Here is a 24,655-nt window from a genome sequence, read left to right as displayed (position 1 = left end):
AAAGAGAAATTATGTAGGCTTAAACTTCTCAAGATATATGCAAGCCGAAAAGAAGAAGAAGAAGAAGAAGAAGAAGAAGAAGAAGAAGAAAGAAAGACATAAATCTCCAGAAAGAGAACTAAAACAACCTTGACAGGGAAAAGTAGACTTAAACAAACGGAAGAACATATGTTCTTGGATAGAACAACTCAACATTGCAAAGATAACAATTCCATGTTAATTTATAAATTCAAATGATCTCAACTGAAAAATACTAACAGGCTTTTTTTTTTTTCCTGATGCTAGGTAAGTTGATCTACTTAATATAGAAAAATAAATAAGAATAGGCATTTTATTCATGTATTTATTTATTTACTTTTTTTGAGAGAGAGAGAGAATCCCAAGGAGGCTCAGTGCTATCAGCACAGAGCCCGATGTGGGGCTGGATCTTACAAACTGTGAGATCATGACCTGAGTTGAAATCAAGAGTTGGACACTTGAATGACTGAACTGCCCAGGCTCCTTATATATTTTTTTATCAAAGATTTCATTTTGGGGTGCCTGACTGGCTCCATCAGCAGAGCGTGCTTCTCTTGATCTCAGGGTTGTGAGTTCGAGGCCCACACTGGGTATAGAGATTACTAATAAATAGACTTTTTTTAAAAAGATTGAAAAAAAAGGACTTTAGGGGCGCCTGGGTGGCTCAGTCAGTTAAGCATCTGACTTCAGCTCAGGTCATCATCTCACAGTCCATGAGTTCGAGCCCTGCGTCGGGCTCTGTGCTGACAGCTCAGAGCCTGGAGCCTCTGCTTCGGATTCTGTGTCTCCCTCTCTCTGCCCCTCCCCTGTTCATGCTCTGTCTCTCAAAAATAAATAAATGTTAAAAAAAATTTTTTTAATAAAATTAAATTTTAAAAAATGACTTTATTTCTAAGTAAGCTCTACACCCAATGTGGGGCTTGAACCCACAACCCCAAGATCAAGAGTTGCACACTCTACCAAGTAAGCCAGCCAAGTGCCCAAGAGTAGGCATTTTAAATAAAACCCTAAAATTACCAGTTAGGGCAAGCTAGCCCTACCAAATATTAAAACGTTTTACAAAGCTTCTATAATATGTGGTACTGCTGCATAAAAAAAATAATGGAACAGAACAGGAAACCCAGAGATAGACCAAAGTACATAGGCAAGTTTAGCACAGGCTAAAGATGGCATTTCAAATGAGTGGGGAAAAATAAAAATTTTGATAAACCAATAGCCATTTGGAAGAACATAAAATTGGATCCATGGTTCACTCCATGTATTGGAGTTCAAAGTGTAAAACAATGAAACCAACCTCAGAGTAGGCGACAAGGGGAATGTCTTTTTGCACTGAATCATTCCATTGTCAACTGGGCTCGGCTGCCTCTCTCCAGAACTCCCTTCCCCAGCTGGCCAAAAGAGGAACTTGCTGGTGACGTGAGAGGTAGAAGTAAACAGTGGCCATTTCACTCTGAAGGTCAGTGTGGTGCTGCGGGGACAAGGGACACACAGGTGCCAGTGAGTCCCAGTGCACGCTTGGCCTCTTCTCCATATCCAGCTCTTCTCCCGTGCTGCCTGCAGAAGCCCAGGTCCACCCCCATGGGCTTGGTTGGGGGCACACAGAGGCACCAGCTTCCCATAGACTTCTCAGCGGCTCTCCTCACAGGGCCCCACTGCAGCCTCCCAGACCGACCGGCTGGTGGCTCCTCTGGTCCTCAAACTGTTCATTCCCAACCTTTACTTCTTGAGCTCCTCACATGCCTGTGGAAAGTTGAGTTCCAACGTTAAATCTCCTCAGGGCACTTGGGTGGCTCAGTTGGTTAAGTGTCCAACTCTTGGTTTCCACTCAGGTCATGATCCCAGGATCATGGGATCCAGCCCTGCATTGGGCTCCACACTGAGCACAGAGCCTGCTTGGGTTTCTCTCTCTTCTTCTCTGACCCTCTTCCCCACCTGTGCTTTCTCTCTCTCTCTCTCTCAAAATAAATAAATAGGGGCGCCTGGGTGGCTCAGTCAGTTGAGTGTCCAACTTTGACTCAGGTCATGACCTCACAGTTTGTGAGTTCGAGCCCCTCATTGGGCTCTGTGCTGACAGCTCGGAGCCTGGAGCCTGCTTCGGATTCTGTATCTCCCTCTCTCTCTGCCCCTCCCCCACTTGTGCTCTGTCTCTATCTATCAAAAATAAATTTAAAACTGTTTAATAAAATAAATAAATATATAAACATTTATAAAAACGATTCTCTCTTTCTCCCTCTGCCCTTCTCCCCAGCTCATGAGCATGCTCTCTCTCTCTCGCTCTCTCTCTAAAAGATAAACCAATCAATCAATAAATAAAAATTAAAACTACGTGTTACCTAGCAGTGGAACATTTGGAAATATTCTCACCTGTGGTAATACTGAAGCCAGCAAATGCACCTAGCAAACCTGGGTGTCTGGCTAAGGAGACTTCTAGGCAGGAAGACAAAAGTGCCAATTGCCTCTTTTAGCCACCTCTGATAAAGAACAGGAAGAGGGAGATGAGCTAAAGCAGGCACAGTTTAGGAATCGTTTTCAAGCAGAGTTTAGAGGAAATGTTTTCAACCCAGTACTCTTCAAAGCGATTTCTCACCGCCAGCCTTTACAGATTTTCAAAGTAACAAAACGGCTTCAAGGTTAAGACCAAATCTAGATGCGGCTGTAAAACCCTTTGTTAAAACCTTACAATGATATTTTTAAATTTATTTATTTATTTTGACAGGGAGAGAGTGGGGGGCGGGGTGCAAAGATAGGGAGAGACAATCCTACGCAGCTGAAGGATTGCCCAACAGATCTGACTCACGTTTCAGAATCATGACAAATAATAGACTGTTTTAAGCTACTTAAGTTTTAGGGTTATGCACCAGTAGAAAACAACCTCCATGATACACTGTTGATCTGGCTCACTTGGTAGAGTGTGCAACTCTTGATCTTGGGGCTGTGAGTTCAAGCCCCATGTTGACTGTAGAGACTACTCAAAAAGAAAACGAAAAATTAGAGGTGCCTGGGTGTCTCAGTTGGTTGAGTGTCCAGCTCTCGATTTCGGCTCAGGTCACAATCCCAGGGTGGTGGGATTGAGCCCTGGGTCTAGCTCCATGCTGAGTGTGGAGCCTGCTTAAGATTCTTTCTGTCTCTGCCTCTGCCCCTCTCCCACACTCACACTCTGTCTAAAATAAAATAAATAACTCTTAAAAATAAGTAAAAAAATTTTTTAAAGAAAAAGGAAAGGCACAGAACAATGTATACAGTAAGCAATCTTTCATGTTAGAAAGGAGGGAGGGAGATATGAATGTGTGTGTGTGTTTATATGTGCACAAACATAGATTCATTAAGAAATGTACAAATAAGGGGCTGTGCACTTTCACAGTGTGGAGCCTGCTTGAGACTCTCTCTCTTTCTCTCCCTCTCTCTCTCTCTGCCCCTCCCATGCACTCTCTTTATCTCAAAATAAACGTATAAACTTAAAAAGATATGTTTTTAATGTGCAAATAGAACAACATGGATTCAATGCTATTCCTGGCAAAATCCCAAGAGGGCTTTTTCATAGAGCTTGATAAGCAAATTCTAAAATTGACATGGTAAAACAAAGGCCAAGAATATTCAGGGAACTCCTGAAAAAGTACAAGGTGGGGAATTTACCTACCAGATATCAAGACTTATTATAAAAGCCATAGCAATTATGATAGTGTAGTATTGGCACAGGGATAGCCAAATAGACCAATGGAACTAAACAGAAACGCCCAGAGAGAGACCTGTAAATAGGTGTTAGAGCCCAAAGGGGGTGAGGAAGGCATCCAGAGGGCATATCCCTTTAAATACATATACTGAAATATTTACATGTGAAAATATATGATGTCTATGATTTGTTTGAAAATAAGGATGTGGAGGGGCACCTGGGTGGCTCATTCGGTTAAGCCTGTGACTTCGGCTCAAGTCATGACCTCACCATCCCCGGGCTCGAGCCCCACATTGGGCTCTGTGCTGATGGCTCAGAGCCTGGAGCCTGCTTCAGATTCTGTGTCTCCCTCTCTCTCTCTCTCTGCCCTTCCTCTGCTCATGCTCTCGGTCTCTCTTTCTTTCTCTCTCAAAAATAAACATTAAAAAATTTTAATACAGCCTAAAATATGTATGGATAAAATGGTATAATGTCTAGGATTTGCTGTGAAATAATCCAGTGGTGGAAGTGGAGGGCGGAGGGGGGGGGGGTGGATACAGATGAAAGAAGGGTGCTGGAAACAGGCTGCTCTCTGTAGCTGGCTGGTGGGCCCCAGGGAGTTCATTGTTCTCTTGATTCTACTTGTAGGTATGTGTGAAATTTCCCATGGAGGAGGGAAAGAAGGGAGAGGAGGAAGGGAGGGAAATAGGGAGGAGACAAGATCCTGAGAACCTTCCCCAACTTGCAGAGAACCCCAGTCTCTCAGGGCACAGCTCAGCTCTGCATGTGGATGCGGGCTGCCCTCCTGCAGATCATGTCACTAGCCAACGTGAACTTCATAGTTCCACACACTATGCCACTCTTGCCCGGTTTTGTTTGTTTGTCTGTCTGTTTGTTTAGAAAGAGAGACTGCAAACAGGGGAGAGGGACAGAGAGGGGGGGAGAGAGAGAGAGAGAGAGAGAGAGAGAGAGAATCCCAAGCAGCCTCACACTCTGCAAGGAGCCTGATGAGGGGCTCCATCCTATGACCTGGGGATCATGACCTGAGCCAAAATCAAGAGTCTGATGCTCAACTGACTGAGCCACCCAGGCGCCCCCTTGCCCTGTCTTTTTGAGGCCAAACCCACCCAGAGGACTGCTGTATCAGGAAGGCACAGCCTGCGCAGGCATGTGCATCTGTCCCTCCTGTCTTCACCAAGCCTTGTGCTTCTCACTCCCTGGAAACCATGCCTAAGAGGTGGGGCCATTTCCCTTTTTCCACCCCTTCAAAGACCACAGCAGTCTCTCTTGAAATACACCAAACGTTTCCATTCCACCCCTCCTGGCACAGCCTGACAGCCTTTGAGGAGCTCTGATCCCCACCCCCAACTCCTTCCTCTGCCAGGTAGGGGGTGGGGGGTATATACACGGGGTGGGCTGCGTGGGAATATTTCCCGGTAATTCCTGTTCCTCCCTCCACCAAATACAGGCAAGAAGACTTCTTGCTATAGAAGTGCCTTGATAAATGTTAAGTGCCCATGGGTCCCATGCTGCAAGTAAGGGGAACCACGGGTGAGTCACCAGGTACTGAGCGGTCGCGCATCCACCAGCTCTTACTGCCCCCTAGTGGTCATTTGCTTCTCACAGCTGTTCTTGTCACACAGATTGCCCACTGACCCTGCTCTATTCATAGGTGACAAATTGGCCCCCGGCAAATCTTTTTTTTTTTTTTTTTTTAATATTTGTTTTTGAGAGAGAGAGAGAGAGAGAGAGAATGAGCAGGAGAGGTGCAGAGAGAGGGAGGGACAGAGGATCCAAAGCAGTCTCCACACTGACAGCAGAGAGGCAGGTTTGGGGCTCAAACCCGTGAACCATAAGATCATGACCTGAACCCAAATCAGTCGCTCAACCATCTGAGCCACCCAGGTGCCCCAGCCCCCTGCAAACCTTACATTGGGCCAGTCTTTACTGAAGGGCAGACATTTGGCTCAGCAGTGAGAAAACTTCCTCCCAAAACAAGTTTGTACCTAAGCATCTTCCAAACAATTTCTTTGCTCTTGGAAAACTTGACCCGTTGAACTTTTTTCAAAATAAGTTGGGGACAAAGAAACCTCACGAGGTGGCTACTGGGGAAAGGGATCAGGAAAAATGCTCCCTGCTTCTGTACTGGTGACGGAAGCTCTAATTCCTATAAAAACACCCCAGAGGATACTGCTTGGGCCTAGCAGGGCATGATTGGATCTAACTCCCAAGCATCTGTTTTGGAGACCCCGTCACTCCATGACTCAGCCTCTGGTCACAGCAGGACAACATTTGGAGGCATAGACAGTGTGACTGGAGGCAGATAGGACTTGCCCTGTTCTGGGGCAGGCCACACAACCCTCCTGCTTGACCAAAACCTCCACTTCAGGGATATTGAGAGTGAGGTTTGAGACCCCAGGGCGAGGAGGACACAGGCAAAGGATCTGATGAAACCAGTTTGTGGCCAGCCCGCTGCCTTCTATCCTGTGTGGAGCCACTTCTCAGAACACCAAAGAGCAGGTCTGTCCCCAGCTGTCCCTGATGTCTTACACCTGAGCAGACAGTGCCAGAACCGCATGGATTGTGCCAACTTACTCTTGGAAGTCCTCATCTAGAAGCCTGTTCCTCCGCTGCCTCCTCCCCGTAGCATAAGCACCTGATGGTTGGGTCTGTGTGTGTGTGTGTGTGTGTGTGTTTAATTGCAATGCATACAGGTGCCTGACTTAAGCATTTGATTGCCGAGGCAAGCACTCCAAAGACTGCTATCTTGAATAAACCCATTACCAGCCACACACTAGATACTGAGCCAGGCTGTACCCCGTGAAGTTCTTTTGTTTTAGAGACCTTTGATTTGGCCACTAGTTTTTTCTTCCTGAGCTGTAATCTCCCTTCTTAGGTTCTACATTCACCAATACAGAGCAAACCCAAGAAATTGAGGCTCCTACTCTCGACCCCACTCAAAGCACGGCCCCAGGCTCTCACTCTCCCTGTGACCTTGCTGTGTGGTCCCAGGTATCCCGTGTACTCTCCAGGACTTGTAATAAACCTTGTTTTCTTTTTTCAAAGTGTCCTGGGTTTTGCTGAAGCCGTGTGTCTTGCAATCGTATCAGGAACCCCAAGGGCTAGTCCAGCCACGACCCTCGTTACAGACAGGCAGAGACCAGCACAAAACAACAATTTTGCCCAAACGTGCCTTCTCTCTGGCTTCTGATATTCACAAATTAGCAGCACGCCTATAAAGCAGTGTTTTCCTGTGATGGCAGAAAGCTTGCCTTTCTGACTGGTGCAGCCACAGCTATCTTTGAGGGACTGGAGAATTGGGAGGGAAGCCGGTGCAATTCAGATGCTCAGGCTGGGCAGCTGAAGAGTCCGGGATTCAATAACCACATGTCCTTGGGAAACCGCAAAGTCTCTTTGCTCATCTCTACAAGAGGGAGAACACCAGCTCTCACCCCAAGGAGTGTTGGGGTGATATGCGTGGGGGATGGCTGAGATTTGTCCGCACCACTGCTTAGATGTGCAAAGTAAATGGGGTCAAGTGCATCTCCTTCACAAGTCACGGGGCTTGTCAAGACTTGAGCTTGGTATCTCAATCTCCTCTGGTCCAAAACGGTCTCTTCCAAGTCCTTTTCCACATATAACTTTTGAATCAGGGATGGTTTGAGAATCTCTTGAATGACAATCTCTTTCAGATCAACTTCCTGTCATTCGGATGGATGTGATAAGGCACCCCGTCCTTGTGTGCCTCTCCAAAACGACACCTGGGTACATGTGGGAGTGATAGGGAGAAAGGCCAGGAATCCGGTGCAGATCCATGCTGACCCCTGAAGTGGAGGGTCAATCTGGTTTGGTCCGGCCATGGACATGTGATGGCTAGGGGGTGACTGGTCTCATCGGACCTTTGGGCCACTACTGATGTCTCTGGGCCCAGCCATTTGCCTGTGACCATAAAGACTATGCATCTTGCAGTCCGTCTGTCCCCATCCTAGACCTCTGCTGGGCCACTGGTCCCCTCAGCCCCTTCATGTTCTCCCCAGGAGGCGGGTGGGAACTTCTGGATCCCTGCATGCTTCCCCCAGGCCATGGGGAGCCAGGAACCCTGTCTCAGGCTCCTCTACCAGCTGCTTTCTTCTGCCTTTGTGTTAGGGACAGAATATTAGTGCCCTTCCCCCACCCCCATTCGTATGTTGAAATCCTAACTTCCAATGTGATGAAATTAGGAGGTGGGCTCTATGGGTAGTAATCGGTTCTGAAGGTGAAGCTCCCACGAATGGGATCTGTGCCCTTACAAAAGAGACCCCAGAGAGCTCCCCTGCCCTGTCTGCCACGTGAGGACACAGCAAGAAGACTGCCGTCTGCAGCCTGGAGGAGGGCCCCCGCCAGAACCCAAACATGCTGACACCCTAATCTTAGACTTCCAGCTTCCGGAGCTGTGAGAAATCAATTTGTTGTTCACAAACCACCCGGTCTGTGGTTTTCTGTCACAGCAGCCCGAACAGACTCAGACACCTGCTACTGCTCCCCTGAATCTCTCTGGATGTATCTGTCAGGCCTCCCCCATCGTGGCTTCACCCTGAAAAGGAAGCAAATGGAATATGTGCCTGTGACTCTCTTGTCCTTCCCTCATTCTCTGGTGGCAGGAGGAAGGGACATCCTGGGCCTCCCTCTGCCATAGTCCCTTCTGCTCAGGGCCTTAGTGGGATCACTCTGTATGCTGAAAGAAACTTTATGATCTGGCCCATTGGTCTCCAAACTGAGGCTGTTCAGGGCACCTGGCTGGCTCAGTCAGTAGAGCATGCAACTCTTGATCTCAGGGTCATGAGTTCGAGCCCCACATTGAGCAGAGACATTACTTTAAAAAAAATAATAGGGGTGCCTGGGTGGTTCAGTCGGCTAGGCACCCGACTTTGGCTCAGGTCATGATCTCAGGGTTCATGAATTCGAGCCCCGCATTGGGCTCTGTGTGGGCAGAGGGGAGCCCAGCCTTGGATCCTCTGTTTCCCACTCTCTGTTCCTCCCACTCTCTTTCTCTCTCTTTCAAAAAAAAAAAAAATTAGAAAAGTAGTTTTTTTAATTTAAAAATAATTTTAAAAATAGTAAAATAATAATAAGAGAAAAAAGAAAAAGATTTAAAAAACAAACAGGGGTGCTTGGTGGCTCAGTTGGAAGAGCATGTGACTCTTAATCTTGGGTCATGAGTTCAAGCCCCACATTGGGTGTAGAGATTACTAAAAAATAAATAAATACACTTTAAAAAACAAACAAAAAAAACCACTAAGGCTGTTCATCATGTATTTCCAGCCCTCTGCCTCCTAGCATGTGGCAGGATTATACTTCCTGTCCCTGTGGTTGACTTGGCCATGTGACTATTCATGATGGGAGCAAGAGCAAAACATGTTGCTGCCCACCACAACTCAGGGCCCCCACCAACCCCCCACCAACCCACAGCTGGTGTTTAGTGTGAGGGAGAAGCTGCTGCTGTTACAAGGCATGAAGGTTTTGGGACTGTTTGTTATGCAGCATACCTTGAGCATCCTGACTGATCCACTTCTATTGCCCCTAAAAGAAGTTTTTAAAACTTGTGTGTACACCCTTGCACATTTTGAAGATGACATCTACAATAGTCACTAAATATTTAAATTATTGCAAGGGACAGGCCCCTGGGTGGCTCAGTCAGTTAAGCGTCTGACTTCGGCTCAGGTTGTGATCTCACAGTTCGTGAGTTCGAGCCCCACCTCACACTCTGAGCTCTCATTGCAGAGCCTGCTTTGGATCCTCTGTCTTCCTCTCTTTCTGCCCCTCTCTTACCTGCATGCCCGCTCAATCTCTCTCTCAAAAATTAGTAACAATAAAATAAAAAAACATTTGAAAAATTCTCATGGGGCACCTGGGTGGCTTAGTCAGTTGGGCATCTGACTTCAGCTCAGGTCATAATCTTGCAGTGCATAAGTTTGAGCCCCGCATCAGACTCTGTGCTGACAGCTCAGGGCCTGGAGCCTGCTTCAGATTCTGTGTCTCCCTCTCTTTCTGCCCCTCTCTTGGCTCATGCTCTGTCTGTCTAGCTCTCTCAAAAATAAATAAAACATTAAAAATATTACAAGGGTTGGAATTTCCCACCTGATGTAAATACTAATATTTAACATAAAAAACTATTATGTAAGTCTTTTTTTTTTTTTTAAGTAGGCGTCACACCCAGCGTGGAGCCCAATGCAGAGCTTGAACTCATGACCCTGAGATCAAGAACTGAGTGAGATCAAGAGTCAGATGCTCAACTGACTGAGCCACCCAGGTGCCCCTGTTATGTAAGTCTTCTAAATGTATCCAGTGGAATCTAAACATTAAAACACTTTCTTCCCTGCTATCTTCAGGTTTTTAAATCCACCAGCAAGCTCTTCTCCAACATTTGGAAATTTTACACTTTTTCCTTTTTCTCCTTAAATCCATGTTTCCATTCCACATCCTCTGTACATCTTTGCCATAAGGGGATGTATTTTTAGGCTTTAAAGTCTTTTATCGACCACTTTATCATACTTGGCTAGAACCAAAAAAGTATATAAACTGAAATTTTGAAGTTTACTTTATTCCCTACCAACCGTAAGTCCTAAGTGTTAAACGTGTCTCCTGAATTGAATTACCGGTACAAACAGAATGAGTACACAATTGACCAAAAGAACAGAAAAAACAAATTTTGATGAATAATTCTTAAACATAAAAAACATCTTTTATTGAGGCATATACTGCTAAAAACTAATAGATGTGGTGCTAGCAGTCTTTTTTTTATAACAGAAATAGATTATGAAACATTTTATAAGATGAAGACTGTAATTAGAATACTTTATGTGATTTGATATGACAAGTTAGACTCCATTCTTGAATACCACAAAGAATCTGAAAGAAATATGGAAATACTGGGGTGCCTGGCTGGCTCAGTTGGAAGAGCACATGACTCGTGAGCTTGGGGTCATGAGTTCGAATTCCACATCAAGTGTAGAGATAAATAAATAAATAAATAAGCTTAAAAAAAAAAAGAAATATGGAAATATCACCTGTCAGTTGCAGCCAATGTGTCCTGAAAAGGTTGATATTCCCAGAGACCATGCTCCCTGCTCAGCATCCCTAACCTCCACTATGCCTGCTGTTCAGAGGCACCTGCTGTCCCCACCTAACTAAGGATGATTCTTTTTTTTTAAGTTTTTATTTATTTATTTTGAGAGAGGGACAGAGAGAGTGATCAGGGGAGAGGCAGAGAGAGAGAGGGAGAGAGAGAATTCCAAGCAGGCTCCACACTGCCAGTGCAAAGCCTCAGTGCGGGGCTCAAACTCACAAACTCTGAGATCACAACCTGAGCCAAAGTCAGCTGCTTAACCGGCTGAGCCACCCAGGTGCCCTGAGACTAATGCATTTCTAGACAAAAGGAGAGGTGAAGACAGTAGATCTTAAAAGTTTTCATCACAAGAAAAATATGTCTGCAACTATGTATGCTGGTGGCTGTTAATTAGATTTATTGTGATGATCATTTCATAATATATACAAATACCAAATCATGATGTTGTACACCTGAAACTAATATAATGTTATATGTCAATTATACCTCAGTTAAAAAAAATTATACCTCACTTGAAAAAAAAAGGAGGGGCACCTGGGTGGCTCAGTCAGTTGAGCTTCCGACCCTTAATTTCAGCTCAGGTCATGATCTCACAGTTGGTGGGATCAAGCCCCGCATCAGGCCCCACACTGGCAGCGCAGAGCCTTCTTGGGATTCTCTCTCTCTCCTTCTCTCTCTGCTCCTCCCCTGCTCACTTTCTTGCTCTCAAAATAAGTAAACTTAAAAAAATAAAAAATAAAATAGAAACTTAATCAGTTATTTTTTAAAAAGATTCTTTTTCAGATTCTGTGTATCAGTCAATAAATTAGTAAAACCTGTTTTCTGGTTTTCCCAGCCCCTGCACCTGGAAAGACTGTGCACCCCAGAAGTTTGTGTACCCTTAGTTTGAAGACATCTGAGCTTATCTGCCAGGCCTGGGAACTAAAAAAGTTCACAAAATCCTTCTTGTTTCCAACCCTGCTGGCTCTCAGATCTGAACTGGAGTAAAAGCTTTACATTCCCGCAGCAAGACCAAGGCAAACGATGGCTTTGGCAGGGAGGTCACAGCCAAAGGGAGGGAAGAGGGGAAAAAAAAATCACAGTGACACAATTCAAAACTCTCCTCCACATTATACTTGCCAAGTGCTTAGCACAGTGACTGGCAAGTAGTAAGCAGTAAATAAAGGAGAGAGCCACGCAGATGCATTTCACATGCACGCCCCTCAGTCTGGCACGGTTCTGAGCTTCAAATGTCATTCATTGCGGGTGTTGAGTAGGTTGGTGCACAGTTGCTGCTGAACTAACAAGGTAAGGCTCTGAACTAGAGCCTTCGGCCACCTGGCGGTGAACTGTGCACCTACCCCACGCCAGCCCCTGAGCCGCTGCTGTCCACCTGCTTAAGGGCATCGCTGTGGGCTTCAGGCACAAGGAGATGGAGATAGGGAGTCCGTGGGAGGTGGCTGGAGGCTGTCAGTCATCCCAGGGGGGGTCGTTCAGGGTCTTCCCTGCCTGCGCGCTGATATCTGGTGAAGAAAAGGCAGAGAATGGCTCAGAGCCCAGGAAGCTCCACCTCCTCCCTACCCTGGCGGGAAGTCCTGGAGTGCCTGACCCTCTTTGCTACCGTGAACCAGCGGGGGAACGAACACAAATTCTGGAGTCTGGCAGACCCGGACACTAACATGGCCTTACCTGGCCCACCGCTGACCACTCGCCTTGGAGGTCTGCCTGCGCACCTGCTGCTTAGAGGCGCTTCGTCTGACCATCATAGCCATTAACCGATGAACAGTGACGGTCAAGGAACAGCTGCCGCCCTGTTCATCCTGGCCGCTCCAGACTGTCGTCCCCCCCTTTCCCCACGCTCTGTCCCCTTGATTTTATAACCTAACCCACGTTGGGAAAGCCTCTTCCCATTCCCATATCCGAATTCATCCTCACCTTTTCATTATCTCCACGGTTAAGACCTCCGTTTGTGTTGTATTAACTTCGTTCCGTCCGACTTCGTAAACTCCGCCCTTTCCACTGGTCCATAACTGAATCATGGGAAAGACAGACTCTATGAACGCAGTCGATCTCCTCCAGTGACACCTAGGCGAAGGAAGAGGGTCCCACCAAGTTTTGGTGTTGGAAAAATTGTAATTAACATCCAAGGGCTGCTGAAGGAAGGCGCGTTCTTGGCCAACAGTGTCCTGCAGGGGGCGCTGTCCACTCAGTGACTCATCACCGCTCAGAGATGGGGGTGGAGTCTGGTTTCACAGCCCGTCTGGATCCCAAGTGCTGACAGGTCAGTTGCTAAGTGTCTACTTATTAAAATGTTTGCTTTGCTAGAAGCAGTCCCAGAGAGCTCAAGGAAATCACACCCTTCTTTAAAACTGCAAGAAAGTACATGTATCCTGCAGCACACACACACAATTATTTCAGAAATACGCCATCAAACCACTCCTACAACAAGCCTTAGCAAAGGTCAGGGTTTGAGAGCTGTTCTTTTTATCCTTGGAGAATGCTCCGTTAATGGCTACCGGAATCAAGGATTCTTCAGTGTGTGGGAGAATGTTACTGATTTGATATATAATTAGGGTGTTTTTTTTTTTTCTATTCATATTCCAGTTCAGGTTTGCTTTTTTCTCTTTTCTGGTTTAACTTTACTTTTTTTGGATATGTAAAACATTTCCACAATTCAATGTCAAAACTATGAAAAAGAGGGGAACTCAGAGAAGTGTGTTCCTCCGATTCTACACCCCAGTTCCAACGTGCGGGTGCTTTCCCCACCCCCAAGTGTTTCTCCGGCACCAGCTGGGTGTCCGACAATTCAACTCAATTCTGATGCTGTCTACCTGGAGAGACCATCAGACGCCACAGGTTAAGGGCTCAGCCCCACAAGACTGCCACCCCTCTGTCCCACCCCACCTCACCCCTTCAGATGCCAATCGCAAATCCAGGTTACTGTGCTTCCGACTGACTGGCTATGGATGGTAAGTTCCAGTGACTTCCTCCCACGGGTTTTATTAATTTGCTAGAGCGGCTCCCAGAACCTAGAGAAACACTTTACTTACCAGATTACCGGTTTATTATAAAGGCTGTAACTCAGAAACAGCCAGATGGAAGATATGCATCTGGCAGGGTACAGGGACGACGCGTGGGGCTTCCAGGCCCTCTCCAGGAGCGCCACTCTCTCCAAGTCTCCACGTGCTCACCAACCCGGAAGCTCTCGGAACCCCATGCTTTTGGGTGTTTATGGAGCTTTACTGCACAGGCAGGTATGATTAAATCGCCCACCACTGGTGAGATCAGTTCAACCTCCAGCCCCTCTCCCCTCCTCTCAATGCAGGGGGTGAGCCTGAAATTTCCAACCCTCTAATCACGTGGTTTGTTCTCCAAGCAACCAGTCCCCATCCTGGGGGGGGGGGGGTGTCCCCAAAGTCACCTCATTAACATAACAAAAGACACTTTTGCCGCTCTCACCACTTCGGAAATTCCAAGGGTTTTAGGAGCTCGGTGCCAGAAACTGGGATGAAGACCAAGTTCTTATTTGTTGTTATAAATCATAGTATCACAGGGACACCTGAGTGGCTTAATTGGTTGTGTGGCCAATCTTGATTTCCATTCAGGTCATGATCTCACAGCTGGTGAGATAAGAGCCCCGAGTTGGGATTCTCTCTCCTTCTCTCTCTGCCCCTCCCCTGCTTGTTCTCCCTCCCTCTCTCTCTCAAAGTGAATAAATTAAAAAAAAATAAATAAATCACAATATCACAGTTCCCTTTCCCATCCTGGAAGTTCATTTACAGCAGCCTCCTCCAGGAAGCCCTCCACACCCACTGTTTTTATTTTTATCTTATTTCATTATTTCATTTTACTTATTATTCTCAAATTAGTTAGCATACACTGTGGTCTTGGTTTCAGGAGAACACAGTGATTCATCTCTTATGTATGACACCCAGTGCTCATCCTCCTTAATGCACCCATTTAACCCCCTCAATCCAAATTCTGTCCTCTGTATTTGAGTCACTTATGGTTTGCCTCCCTCTGTTTTTATCTTATTTTTCCTTCCTTGCCCCCATGTCTTCTGTTCAGTGTCTCAAATTCCACGTATGAGTGAAATCATAGCATATCTTTCTCTGACTGACTTATTTCACTTAGCATAATACCCTCCAGTTCCATCCACTTTGTTGCAAATGGCAAGATTTCATTCTTTTTCATCGCTGAGTAATATTCCTTCATACACACACACACACACACACACACACACACACACACACACACCACCTCTTTATCCATTTGTCAGTTGACAGACATTTGGGCCATCTGCAAGAGGGAAAGTCTTGTTGGATGACATCTAGGAGCCCTGCCAGCTCCGGGCCACCTCATGCCCTGACACAAACCTGGACTGCTGAGCCCTCAATCCAAGAGAGACAAGGTAGAGACCAGAACAGTGGGTGTGGAGTGCTTCCTGGAGGAAGCTGCTGTAAATGAACTTCCAGGATGGGAAAGGGAACTGTGATATTGTGATTTATTTTAATAAAATAAAATAATAAAATAAAATAAAATAAAATAAAATAAAATAAAATAAAATAAAATAAAATGACTTTCCCTCTTGCTGATGGAAATCAGTAAGTCAGGCTTCTGGCCACCTGGGCAGGAACCTTGTGCACACTCCCTCCAGGAAAGGTAAAGCCTCTCAGGCAGTGCGTGGGGTGGGGGGGAGGCGCTCACCTTTATCCAGTGGCTTCCAACCAGCGTGTTTCCATCTAAATCCTCTTACAACACTGTCTGAGGGCTACTCTTCCAAGAAAGACACAGAGAGGCATGGAAAGGTCAAAAGACCTGACTGACTGCTCTGACCTCTACTGTCCTTGCCTTTCAAGCAGCATCACACAAAAATGTAACATTCTGCCCCTCCTGCTACTCAGTTTCATCCTCGGTTCCCAGCTTGTACCTGCAGCAGCTGCTGCCGCCGCCTTGCAGGCTTCCAAGCCAGCAGTGCACAAGCCATTTTTAGCTCTTCCTGCTCCTTCACCCTGGCATCCAGTCTGTGGGCACAGAATCCAGCCCTCTAGGGCTGGAGGAAACCACAAAGGGCATGCAGTTCGGCCTGCCCACGCAGCACTTGGATTCCCTCTGAACAGTGGTAGAAGCCATTGCCCAGGCTCAGCCTAAACACTGCCCCCCACCTTCGTGCCAGGGAGGTGGCCACTTCCTGACATTATCTGTTACATCTTGAAACAGTTATGATGTTCAGAAGAGACAGCCTTGGGCGGAGCTGAAATCTGCCTCCCTGTTGCCTCTCCTTTTTACCTCCCTCACACACACTTCACTGGTCCTGGATTTTTTTTCCTGGGGTTTCACAGAATCGACCTCCCACCCCATCTTTGCCCTTTAAACCTGAAGGTTAGGGGGCGCCTGGGTGGCTCAGGTCATAATCTCACTCTTCGTGAGTTCGAGCCCCACGTTGGGCTCTCTGCTGTCAGCAAGGAGCCTGCTTTGGAACCTCTGCCCCCTCTCTTTCTGCTCCTCCCCCACATGCTCGCTCTCTCTCTCTCTCTCTCTCTCTCTCTCTCTCTCTCAATCTCTCTGAAAAATAAATAAACTTAGGGGGCACCTGGCTGGCTCAGTCAGTTAAGCGTCCAGTCATGATCTCACAGTTTGAGTTCGAGCCCTGCATCAGGCTCTGTGCTGACAGCCTGGAGCCTGGAGCCTGGAGCCTGCTTCGGATTCTGTGTCTCCCTCTCTCTCTGCCCCTCCCTGCCTCACACTCTTTCTCTCAAAAATACAAACATTAAAAATACATATAGGGGCGCCTAGGTGGCTCAGTCAGTTAAGTGTCCAACTTCTGCTCAGGTCATGATCTCAAGGTTCATAGGTTCGAGCCCTGCATGGGGCTCTGTGCTGACAGCTCAAAGCCTGGAAACTCCTTGCTCTCTGCTCCTCCCCTGCTCGCACTGTCTCTATCAAAAATGAATAAACGGTAAAAAAAAAAAAAAAAAAAAAAAAAACACACACACACACAAATAAACAAACTTTAAAAAATAATACAAATTTAAAATAAACGTGAAGGTTAGGATCACACCCCCACCCAGGGTAAATATTCCCCAGTGCTCCATTGGACGTGGCTTCAAATCACTAGCCTGTCTGGCCCCTACTCCAAACATGCTCCCGTTTAGGCAAGTCAAGCATTGTAAACTCTGCCTGTGAGGCCTAAGCAAGTGACCTCGGTGGGGGGGGGGGGGGGGGGGGGGGGTAGCTGTAGCAAAGAGAGTATGTGTCCCTTCTACTTTGCCTTCCATGGGCATAGGCAACCTCCGTCAGGGAAAGACTGTAACCTGGTAGTCCTCAGCTAATGAAGAAGTAGGGGAGGGGCTTCATGCTAGGAGATAAACTGTTTGCTGTAACCGCCCGGAGTGTGTCTGTCCATCAGACACCTGCTCTTGCTAGAACGCTAATTAAAGCCTCACTTCACTGTGCTCCGGGTCTCTGTGTCCCTCCTTTGACTGGGTCAGTGGGCTTATTTCTCACAACCCCCTTCACCCAAGCCCCTGCCCTAGGACCTGCTGTGGCCAGACTTCATTCAGCTAAGTCTGGCTCCTTCTAGAGAGCAGGCGGGCCAGAGACTTAGCTAGCATGCCCCCTGGGCCTCTCTGATCTTGTGACAGAACTGTCCTTTCTGCCCTTTCCTCCATACCTTTGCTTAACCTGTCCTTCCTCTCAGAGAGCCTTCCTCCTCACCCACCCACGTCTCGACCCAGCTTGGCCTAACTCCTCCTGAGGCTTTCCCTGGTAGTGTCAGCCCAAGTGACAAAAGCCCTTATATTTTGCCAATACCACGTCTGTAATAAGGAAGTAATGACGGACCAAACCCAGAGAGCATTCAAGAAGTAAATGAGGGGGGCGCCTGGGTAGCGCAGTCGGTTAAGCGCCCGACTTCAGCCAGGTCACGATCTCGCGGTCCGGGAGTTCGAGCCCTGCGTCAGGCTCTGGGCTGATGGCTCGGAGCCTGGAGCCTGTTTCTGATTCTGTGTTTCCCTCTCTCTCTGCCCCTCCCCCGTTCATGCTCTGTTTCTCTCTGTCCCAAAAATAAATAAAAAACGTTGAAAAACAAAAAAAAGAAGTAAATGAGGCGAGGAGCGTCTGGGTGGCTCAGTCGGTTGGGTGTCTGACTCTTGATTTTGGCTCTGGTCATGATCTCACAGTTTGTGAGTTCGGGTCTCACGTCAGGCTCTCAACTGACAGTGTGGAGCCTGTTCAGGATTCTCTCTCTCTCTCTCTCTCTCTCTCTGCCCCTCCCCTGCTTGCTCTAAGAAAAAAAAATTTTTTTAAAGGAAGGAAGAAAAGAAGAGAAAAGAAAAGAAAAATGAGGTGACACGTCAAGCACTTGGAGCAGTACCAGATACACAGGAAATGCTCAATGAACAGGAGCTCTTACTATTAATCCCCCGCTTAGCACTGACTCCACGTGCCATCTTAACACTCTTTCACATCAGCTCCTCTTACCTTTCCAGCTAAATGATGAAAGAACCCAGGATCTGGAGGCCGGCAGACCTGGGTCTGAATCCACGTCCACCATGTCTTACCTGGTGAAGTCACACAACCTCTGCTTCTGTAAAATGGAGCTAATGGCTCCCACCCGTCAGGGTTGTGATAAGGATCAAATGAGGCAATGTCTGCAAAGGTTCTAAGTAAACTGGGAAGAACTTCAGTGAGAAGCCTGAGTTTCTGGGGGAGGAAATTCCAGACCAGCCTCCAGACTGCTGGAGTCAAAGGCAAGCCAGACGGTTCTGTCTTCGAGCAGACCCCGTGCTCGAAGTAGCTAGCTTCGAGAGCAGCTACTCTGGGCCAGACCCCGTGCAGAGTTCCTGTAAAGATGGGGCCAATCCTCAAAGTAAACGCTGTAAAGTCACCTCTAAATCTCCAGCCACTGGGCCATCACCCAGTCCCCAACCTGCCCTCTCTCTAGACCCTCACCTGGGACCTGGTATTTCCACATTCATTCATTCGCTCACTCACTCATTTGTGCATTACACAATTATTTATTCAGTAGTCACCAGCTGTTCCGAAAACAAGTTGACCAGAATCCCTGCCCTTCATGGGTCTTATATTCTAGTAACTCATTACAGAACTTTTTTGCCTTGGGGCGACTGTGTGGCTCAGTAGGTTGAGTGTCCAACTCTTGATTTCGGCTCAGGTCACAGTCTCACGGTTTGTGAGCTCGAGCCCTGCATCGGACACTGCACTGACAGTGTGGAGCCTGCTTGGGATTCTCACTCTCTCCCTCTCTCTCTGCCCCTCCCCTTCTTACTCTCTCTCTCTCGAAATAAATAAAATAAAATAAATTAATTTTAAAAATCGGGGCACCTAGATGGTTCAGCTGAGCATCCAACTTTGGCTCAGGTCATGATCTTTCTTTGCTCTAAAAATTCCACTGTTTTCCCACTACTTATGCTAGTCTACCACTTTGAACCTGGCCTTGGGGACAGTTAGGGATCTGGCTCCACTCCCTTTCCCTCCCCACTCACTTCCTTTCCCAGGAAGGAAGGCACCCACAGGCTCAAGGTGGGCCACACCCCCTCAGACTGGGTGCCTGAGCTCCCTCAGTCCTGGAAATGCCTCTGCCAAGGGATAGGCGGCCAAATGTTTTCCCAGTAGGGGAACCTGTTCTCAGCCCCGCCCACGGCCTAGCTCAGGGGCCTCTCCTCCCCAGGAGCTCTGCCCTCATTCACCTGGGAGCTCCCTAGGGTAATTTTCCTTGTCATTTCCCCAGCATCTGCAGAGTGGACACGCCTCCCTGGGAATCCATCTGCGTGTGTGCACCAAGGACATAGCTGGTAACATATAGTTTTGTGGGTGGCCAAAGAAGTGAGCAGGGAACACTGTCCAGTGGAGAGATTGCAGAGAGGGTCTCATGGGCGACGTTCATATGATCCTGGATGAATGAGCAGGGTGTGACCACAGGGAGGAGAATCACCCACTAGCTAGGGGTGGGCCATCGGGGGCAGGGACAGTGTGGTGTAGGGGTGCAAAAGTTTCCTTCTTCCCTTCTACGTTCTTTGCCTGGTCTAATAATTAAATTGATGTAAGACCGATTCACAGAAGAAAAGCATACAAAAGTTTAATAACTTTTTTTTGTTAAGTTTAATAACTCCTGTGCACAAGGGGGAGACCCGGGAAAATTGAGTAACACTGCCGACCCCACCATGGCCCAAGCTCATCATCTTAAATACTGTCTTCAGCCAGAGGCAAAGGATGTTGGTGGTGGGAGTCAGTTATGGGAAGTTAACGGAAAAGCACAGGAAGCAAGAGTAAAGTTGTGATGCAGATTTAAATCCGGGCCTTAGCCACTGACTGAAGATTCTAAAGATTTAGATATCTTCCTCTTTTTGGTACTTAAGGGGAGACACCCTAACAAATGAAGATTTCCTTTATAAATGTAAATGTCAAATGGGTAACTACTTAGTTTTGCCAGTGTCTGCCGTTTTTTAAAAATAATCAGCTTTTAAAAAATGGCCAGCATAAAATAATATGCCAAAAAGGCACATTTGGGGATGATTTATTTTTTTTTTTTAATTTTTTTTTCAACGTTTTTTATTTTATTTTTGGGACAGAGAGAGACAGAGCATGAACGGGGGAGGGGCAGAGAGAGAGGGAGACACAGAATCGGAAACAGGCTCCAGGCTCCGAGCCATCAGCCCAGAGCCTGACGCGGGACTCAAACTCACGGACCGCGAGATCGTGACCTGGCTGAAGTCGGACGCGTAACCGACTGCGCCACCCAGGCGCCCCGATTTTTTTTTTTAATTTTTTAATGTTTATTTTTGAGTGAGAGAGACAGAGTGCGAGCAGGGGAGAGGCAGAGAGAAAGACAGACACAGAGTCTGAAGCAGGCTCCAGGCTCTGAGCTGTCAGCACGGAATCCCACACAGGGCTTGAACTCGGGAACGGTGAGATCATGATTTAGGCCAAAGTCAGACGTTTAACCAATTGAGCCACGCAAGTGCACCAGGGGTGATATATTTTGCACCCCTTTAGTGTCCAGATGCATGGGACATGCAAAGGAGCCATCCAGTGTGCCAGTGGGCTCGGAGAGGAAGGTGAGGAAAGGAACAGAGAAAGAAGGTGGAAGAGAGGTCATTTTGATGTGGAAATGTTGGGGTTCGGAGCCAACAGCCAAGAAAGAATTCTTGAGACATCTTCAGTATACAAAGGTGGTTTTACTAAAGCACAGGGACAGGACCCCTGGGCAGAAAGAGCTGCATGGGGGTTGTGACAGGTAACTGATTATATAGTTTCAAGTTGGGAGAGAGGGTCAGGCATAGGGTAAGTCAGTAAGGAATTTTGGAAACAAGGTTTCCAGGACCTTGAGGGGCTAGCTGCTGTTAGGAAAAGGTCATTGGTTACTGTTAGGAAAAGATCAGTAAAACCTGAGTCATGAGACCCTTCAGATGTCTATCTGGGTCATATGCTTGGGGGATGATTTTTAACACATATCTTGGTGGGTAGAGAGAAAGTAAGTTTCCAGAGGAATTTTTATATGTTAAAGTAGACTTACAGGACCCTGGAGGTCAGGATGATGTTAAGTTCAGATTGCCTTTTGCCCTTAGCAAAGTGTCACTATTAAGGTGGCTGAGTTCTTAGAGGAAGGTCACTCTACTGTTTCAAGGATGTGGCACTGGGTTGTCAGGCAATAAGGAAACTTATTTATTTTTTTTTTTTAGGTTTATTTGAGACAGAGAAAAAAAGAGAGAGAGCAAGCACAGGCAGGGGAGAGGCAGAGAGAGGGGAGAGAGAGAATCCCAAGCAGGCTTCACACTGTCAATACAGAGCCTGACTCAGGGCTCGATCTCCTGAACTATGAGATTAAGAGTGGGACATTCATCTGACTGAGCCACCCAGGAGCCCTTAATTTTTTCTTTTGCCTTTGTTCCCCACATCAACCTGACTGGGAAAGGTCTTGAGTGTCAAGCTGGGAACTGTGACCTCAGCAGGTCAGTGGTCAAAAGTTCAAAGAGGACAAGGCCAGGTTATGGAGATGAGTGAGATTTAGGGGATCCAGGAGAAGTGGAGACTGACGTCTTCAAAAAAGTGATGTGGGAAACAAAAGCAAATGAAAAATTAAATTTCCTTGCTGTCTACAGCCCACTGACAAGTCCTTGGGGCAGGCAAAGTGACATTTCTCTAGGAGCTCAGCTGCCTCAATGGTGACACTTTGCTAAGGCAAAAGGCAATCTGAACTTAATATCATCCTGACCTTCAGGGTCTTGTAAGTCTCCTTTAACGTATAGAAATTCCTTTGGAAACTTCCTTTCTCTCCACCCACCAAGATATGTGTTAAAAATCATTCCCCAAGCATATGACCCAGATAGACATCTGAAGGGTCTCATGACTCAGGTTTTACTGACCTTTTCCTAACAGCGGCTAGCCCCTCAAGGTCCTGGAAACCTTGTTTCCAAAATTCCTTACAGACTTACCCTATGCCTGACCCTCTCCCAACTTGAAATTTTATAATCAGTTACCTGTCACAACCCCTATGCAGCTCTTTCTACCCACGGGTCCTGTCCCTGTGCTTTAATAAAACCACCTTTATGTGGGGCGCCTGGGTGGCTCAGTCAGTTGAGCGTCCGGCTTCGGCTCAGTCATGATCTCGCAGTCTGTGAGTTCGAGCCCAGCGTCAGGCTCTGTGCTGATAGCTCAGAGCCTAGAGCCTGCTTCAGATTCTGTGTCCCCCTCTCTCTCTGCCCCTCCCCCACTCATGCTCTGTCTCTCTCTGTCTCAGAAATAAACATTAAAAAATAATAATAAAACAAAACAAAAAAAACCCCACCTTTATGCACCGAAGACGTCTCAAGAATTCTTTCTTGGGGAGCAGCTGGGTGGTTCAGTTCGTGGGCTCCTGACTCTCGATTTTGGCTCAGGTCACGATCTCACGGTTCGTGGGTTCAAGCCCCGGGTAGGGCTCCGTGCTGACAGCACTGAGCCTGCTTTGGATTCTCTGTCTCCCTCACTCTCTGTCTCTCTCCTGTTTTCTCTCTCTCTCTCTCTCTCATAATGGATAAGATAAACGTTAAAAAAAAATACATATTTTAAATAAAGAAGAATTCTTCCTTGTCCATGGGCTCCAAACCCCGACATTTTCCACATCAAAAAGGACAGGCACTCTCAGCTCCTAGCAATGGAGCCAAGGTGGATACAAGGCTGCCATAGCTTCACATTGTTTTGAGAAGCCAGAAACCCAGTCTTGATAGTGAAATTTCCAGATTGCAAACACTACCACCCCCAAACAAAACGTGTTCACGGGCTTCAGTTTGCAGCCTCGGGGCAGGGTTTTAGGCGGCAAGATCAGAGCTAGGCACTGGCCCAGTGATGCTGGTGACTGGTGGGGAAAATGGCCTGGAGGGGTCCACAGTGGAGGCAGGGACACAGTTGTTGACCTGGGTCTGAGTCAGGGGTGGGATAAAAAGAAAAGGAGAGCTCGGAGAGGGGTAAGGTTGCTGGACACAATAGAGAAACCCCCAGTTAAATCTGAATTTCAGATTGGGCGCCTGGGTGGTTCTGTCAGTTAAGCATCCGACTTTGGCTCAGGTCATGATCTCATGGTTGGTGAGTTTGGGTTCGTGAGTTCAAGCCCCTCATTGGGCTCTGTGCTGACAGCTCATAGCCTGGAGCCTGCTTTGGATTCTGTGTCTCCCTCTCTCTCTGCCCCTCCTCCGCTTGCACTCTCTCTCTCTCTCACCCTCAAAAATACATATTTTAAAAAATCTGAACTTCAGATAAATAAAAAATTTGTTTTATTATTTATATTTTGAGAGACAGAGCACAAGAGGGGAAGGGGCAAAGAGAGAAGGAGTCACAGAATCTGAAGCAGGCTCCAGGCTCTGAGCTGTCAGCACAGAGCCTGACACAGTGCTCAAACTCACAAACTGTGAGATCATGACCTGAGCCGAAAGCAAACGGTTAACTGACTGAGCCACCCAGGCGCCCCTAAAAATTGAAAGCAAATAAATAAATAATTTTTAAAGTAAATGTTTATTCAGTTTTTTAGTTTTTTAAAAATGTTTATTTTTGAGAGAGAGGGAGAGACAGAGCACAAGCAGGAGAGGGGCAGAGGCAGATAGGGAGACACAGAATCCAAAGCAGGCTTCAGGCTCTGAGCTGTCAGCACAGAGGCCGACACAGGGCTCAAACTCACAAACTGTGAGATCATGACCTGAGCTGAAAGCGAACAGTTAACTGACTGAGCCACCCAGGCGCCCCTATTCATTTTTTAAAAATAATTAATTTATTTTGAGAGAGAGAAGAGTGAGCAGGAGAGGGGCAGAGAGAGAGAGGAGAGAGAGAATCTGAAACAGGTTACAAACTGCCAGCAAAGAGCCTGATGCGGGGCTCGAACCCACAAATCATAAGATCATGACCTGAGCTGAAGTCAGATGCTTAACCAACTGAGCCACTCAGGCACCCCATGAAAATCGTTTTAGTTTCAAAAAATGATACAAAAAAATAACTCCTTGTTCATCTGAGGTTCCAATTCAGAAGGTTTCTATAATTTTATTTGCAAAATAAACCTGGCCACCCGGGACCGGGGTCCTATGGCAAAGAACATGACACGTGGGCAGCAGTGCTGTAAGGTGTCCAGCAAAGGTCAAGGCAGCAGCGCCTCCCTCGGGTACCTGGTGAGGGCTGCTGGGCCCTTTTAACCCAGGCCACCGTCCAGGATGAAACAGCCAGTTGAATCCCAGATGTCAGCAACCCCCACTCCCCCGCCCCCACCTCCTTGCCCCAGGCCATTGTTGCAGGGTGACCCTCAGGCTGGGCTCTGGAGTGGCAAGGAGACTGAGTCCATGGAGACAAGGAGGAATAGGGGAACCTTCCTTTCCCCAGGGCCTCTTCCTGCAGCACAGCCTGGCACTGTCTGCCTTCCCTCC

The 24,655-nt window shown here is 47.1% G+C and overlaps 1 long non-coding RNA gene across 1 annotated transcript in view; it reads right to left on the bottom strand.

The window, feature by feature from the left end:
- Window positions 1-11,862: 11,862 nt before the first annotated feature.
- Window positions 11,863-24,655, bottom strand: part of LOC122486405 — a 28,371-nt gene continuing 15,578 nt past the window's right edge. Inside the window, exons 2-3 of the long non-coding RNA XR_006298147.1 lie at window positions 12,687-12,836; window positions 11,863-12,274 (exon numbers count right to left, since the gene is read on the bottom strand). This is a non-coding gene — a long non-coding RNA (uncharacterized LOC122486405). The remainder of the gene's footprint in view (window positions 12,275-12,686; window positions 12,837-24,655) is intronic.

The sequence above is a fragment of the Prionailurus bengalensis genome, chromosome A1 (assembly GCF_016509475.1).
Source record: "Prionailurus bengalensis isolate Pbe53 chromosome A1, Fcat_Pben_1.1_paternal_pri, whole genome shotgun sequence".
In the NCBI taxonomy this organism is placed as follows: Eukaryota; Metazoa; Chordata; class Mammalia; order Carnivora; family Felidae; genus Prionailurus; species Prionailurus bengalensis.
Note: the sequence above shows the minus strand (reverse complement) of the source record. Positions and strands in the feature narration are given on the sequence as shown.